Here is a 5,000-nt window from a genome sequence, read left to right as displayed (position 1 = left end):
GTATTTGCAGTGTGAAATGGATGAAAACTGACAAAGTTGTGTTATTGAAATTACTGCAGTTATTTTTTTGTTCAATGAATTTTGTTCTGCACCAAGTTTTTTTTTCCCTCTCCATTGATTGCGGTGAATAAAAGTGTGTGATCTCATGTCATCTTGTGATTATGTACCTGCAGGCGTGTATGAGTGTGTGTATGCACGTGCGTAAGCATGTCCACCTGACTGTCAGTGTATCCTAATGAACTACTTTCTTGATTGTCTGTCTGTCTGTCGCTTTCTGTAAATGTGTGTTTCGCGCACGCATGTGTGTACATGTGTATGCATGCACGCGCGCGCGTGTGTGTGAGTGAGTGCGCGCGCGCGCTTGTGTGTGCATGTGTGTAAGAGAGAGAGAGAGAGAAGTCTGAAGTCTGGTTTATTGTTTAGGTCTTTCTGCCCGTGACAACAGGGGTAAGGGGGTGTGCGGGAGGTGTGAGGGGGAGGGGGGGGGCTTCCGTGTTAGCATCCATTATAAAGAACAACGTCAATAAACGAAAAGCAAACAAAGTGAAGGAAAGAGAGAGAGAAGAGAAGACAAGACAAGACAAACGGTTTATTGTACATCGGCCTCAGGACATTATACGAACACATGGGAAGGGGGGGTGTTGGAGGGCGGGGTCTGGCGCGGTCGGGGGTCGGCGGGGGGGGGGGGGGGGGCGGGGGGGGGGGCGTCGGAGGGGTACAGTCTGGATGAACACATCAATATAAAAAAAACATTGCTATAATGTTATAATATAGCTACATTGCCAATTGCTGTAATTGCTGTAATGTGAACTCGCGTGCTGGCAAATCTCAACAGAATCAGACAAGCTGATAAAAAGTCGAAGGGGATGTTTTGGTTATCACTGATTGTCGTTCAACCGGCAAAAATTCAAGGGTTGACAAACTTCTTTAATGATCACACACACACACACACACACACACACACACACACACACACACGCATGCACACGTTGACAATAATAATAATAATAATGATAATAAACAACGTGCTTATAATGTACAGTTGACATTTCTTAGTTTTTTAACATCATGTTTGTAGTGTCGTTTTAATCTTACGCATTCACTAACATCACAAACATATATAAGGTATGAAATTAATGTAGAAACATCTGTTCAGTAATCACCATTAATCATTTGAGATCTTTTCTTGATACCATGAAATATATATTGAGACAGATCACGCCTATATTGGTCATAATCTGCTTGGAGCAATCATACATACATACATACATACATATATATATATATATATATATATATATATATATATAGAGAGAGAGAGAGAGAGAGAGAGAGAGAGAGAGAGAGATAAACTAAGTATAGATTCACATTGACTTGTTTCTGTGGGTGAAGATTTGGGACAAGAGCAGAGAAAGTGAAATGCATGTCTTCACATCTGTGAACAGCGACATTCCAAATGTACTGGGGCGCACATAATACTTCCTCGGATTAGGCCCATACTGTTCTCTAAGACTTTTGTTTTCTGGGCAGGTCAAAAAGAAATGGAGTTCAGTGTCGTGTCTTGTACATTAAAAAAAAAGAGAAGATTTTTACAGAATAAGCAATACATAATCTTCACGGCTTTTTGGAATATCTCAATCCATGTGGCTCCAATGGGGGAGAGAGAGAGAGAGGGGGGGGTTGTGGGGGCGGGGTTGGGTGAGGGAGGAGAGAGGGAGAGAGAGAGGGGGGGGGGGGGGGAGACAGAGGACAGACACAGGGGGACAGAGCCACCTTCTGCAGACGTGCCCCACCACAGCCGCCACCTGCCACCTGAGCTCAGCAGACCCAGCAGGGCGTGGTGATGGTGGTGACGGCGGGAGGCAGAAAGCTTTTTATGACCACGGGGCCAGGGCACGACCAGGTCACTGCATGGTTGGTCTCCTGCTGGAGTTCAAATCCCCTCCCAGCTTGACCCCTGTGGAAAGTGAAAAGGATCTGTGGGCCCAGTGTGTGTGTGTGTGTGTGTGTGTGTGTGTGTGTGTCTGTGTGTGTGTGTGTGTGTGTGTGTGTGTGTGTGCTTTAACAACACGAGGAAAGTAGGGACGGGGATTGGGGTGGAGGTGGGGGTGGGGAGGTGGGATGATGGTGGTGGGTGGGGGTGGTTCACACAAGTGTTGAAGTGCTCACCGCTAAAGTGCTCACCGCTAAAGTGCTCACCGCCAAAAAACCCCCAACAAAACAAACAAACAAAAAAGACCCGAGCAACTTGCCTCTTTCAGAGCTTTTTTCCCCACAGACCACACTCAGCTCTGCTCTGCTGGCAATGTTGGAGAACAAAGGCTTCCGTCTGAAGGAGGTGTCAAAGTGTGCAGACTGAACCACACACACCACACCTGCTCTAAATGATGTTCAGCCTTCAGATTCGAAGATGACCACGACTTCAAATATCAGATGGAAGATGGTTTTGCTGTGGGTCCTGAGGTGACTGATGAGACCAATCCGATAGGTGGATAGCGCATGTATTCTTTGAGCCCCTTTGCTAACTGAAGCCAGCGGACATGGTCAGTCAGCCATTTTGCTAATCGTGTAAGTACAGCGCGAAGCGATAACTTCATATATGTAGCCGAGCGCTTAGCTGGATACGATGACTTCTTCACGGCAAGCTTTCACTTGCTCGCGGCGTTAGTTAAGCTGATCGTCATGTGTTTGCCTCCACAGCAAGTCCGCGCTACGTGTCACTGCACTGTTTTAATAACTTTGGCAGATAAACCATTGACAGATATCAATCAAGACACACATTTGGCATGTCGTGGGGGCAAGCATAACACGATTTCATCGAAGATACACGGTTGCAGTTCAGAAACTTCCACCAGTTAGCAGACGACTTCTCAGTTGACTGACAGCTGGATAAGAGTGTCAGTATGGCGTTCTTCAGCTTTCCTGGCCACTGAGCTGTCCCTCTGTTTTTAGAGCAGCGGGACTGGACACGATGGCAAAAGGAAAGGACGAAGGTCTATAGCCAGTAATGAACACAGGCACGTGAAAAACGAGCGAGTCACGCAGACAGAAAGGTGTTGAATGAAGGCAGTGTGGGTTGAAGCATGAATGTAACTGCAAGTCGTTGTTTGGGTTGTTTGATTAAATGCACCAAGCGTTTTTGTTGGTTTTTCTACACGTCGGGTTTTACGCTGCATAGCGCATCTGAGTAATGGTTTTTTTTAACACGGAAAGGCGCTATGTTAATCAAATTATCATTGTTACTGTTACTACTATTATTATTATTATTGTTGTTGTTGTTGTTGTTATGATGATGATGATGATTATCATCATCATCATTGATCTAAGCACAAAGTGAGCGGCTAAGTTTTCCTCCCCCTGCAAGAGTGTTCTCCCTTTTAGCAATTTCAAGCCAAGATAACCGCTTCCAGGCTGGACATGCATATAATTATGTTTCAACGTCATTTTTATTATTATTATTTTTTAAATTTTTATTATTGTTCATATCACAGTATTGTTATTTCGTTTGGTGTTCGTTGTGTGTCTGCATGAGAAAGTTAAGCTTGTCCAAATTTCTTCTGATGGAAAAAGCTGCTGTAAGAATGAACGTATTTCAATAATTGTATCACATAAATGAAAATGAAACGAATAATGAAATTGCGCCCCCCCCTCTCTCTCTCTCTCTCTGTATATATATATATATATATATATGTATGTATATGTATATATATATATATATAGATAGTTCACACTCTCTTCGTATCCTGGGCTCTGCTCCTTGCAGAAAGCACTGTAAAATATGAAGAAAAAAAATGTGTGTGTGTGTGTGTGTGTGTGTGTGTGTGTAGAAGGAATATGTCATTCACTCTGAGAAGTACAGATGAAGCACTAGTATTCAGGAATCCCACATTGTCTTGATTTAGATAAAAAGAAAGAATTTAACTCCTATAAATCCATATTGCAGTTGGCTGTGCTCCATGCAGCGTGACTTGATTTTGTCTGTTATATGTTTTTTGACAGGATAAGAGAAAAACAAAAAACCCAGACCAAAACTTAAACAAGCAAAAAAGAAAAGAACCCCCCCCCCCAAAAAAAAAAAAAAAAAAAAATCATTGTTATGAAAATAGATTGATGTGGAGATTAACTATCGTTCGTTTTTTTCCCCCTCTCTCTCTCTCTTCGCAGTCACAGCGACTTGGCCTTGATTATATATGTTTCAATCCAAGACAATTCCATCACCCATAAAGTACGAGTACATAAAGCCTCCGGGAGTCAAGAGCCTGTCCCAGGTAATAAATCATTCAGAAATAGACAGGTAAAGAAACAAAGGGCAACCCAAACGTGGCCAGGATGGTACTAAAGGTGTACTAAAAGTGTCGCCTCTTACGTGACAAATGTTTGTTTTATTTCTTACAGCTTCCTCTCTGACAGGTCTCTGACCTTGTAAAACTACAACAACAACAAAAACAAAAAACAAAAAAAAAAAAAAAAACACGCCCCCCCCAAAAAAAAAGCAGAAAACAACAACAACAACAACAAAAAAACACCCACAAACAAACAAACAAAACCCCACACAACTGTGGCAGACAGTCGCAACAGGAGTTCTGGTTTTTACTGGCACGCCCACTTGGTCAGGTATCCCGCGCCACCCGGGGGAGTCGCCAGAATAAAATCACTTGGGCGTGACACATGCAGCGCGCGCAATCACACACACACACACACACACACACACACACACACACACACACTAAAACGTACACGCATGCACGTACGCAAGAATGTACTCCCGCACAGACATTAAAAATCAACGACAATAAAAGACACCAACAAAAATGTCGAGACCCTGAAAGACTTAGGAAAGTCTCACACGGCACTAACTATGGATGAACATTACCAACATACAGACCTCATCTCCTGCGTCTGATCTTAAGCCTGCTAGGAAAGAACTGCTTACAAAGAAGAGGGAAAGGAAAGACAGAGAATAAAAGAAGAGAAAAGAAAGAGAACAAAAAAGAAAACCA

The sequence above is a fragment of the Babylonia areolata genome, chromosome 16 (assembly GCF_041734735.1).
Source record: "Babylonia areolata isolate BAREFJ2019XMU chromosome 16, ASM4173473v1, whole genome shotgun sequence".
Taxonomy (NCBI): domain Eukaryota; kingdom Metazoa; phylum Mollusca; class Gastropoda; order Neogastropoda; family Buccinidae; genus Babylonia; species Babylonia areolata.
This window is presented reverse-complemented; position numbering follows the sequence as displayed.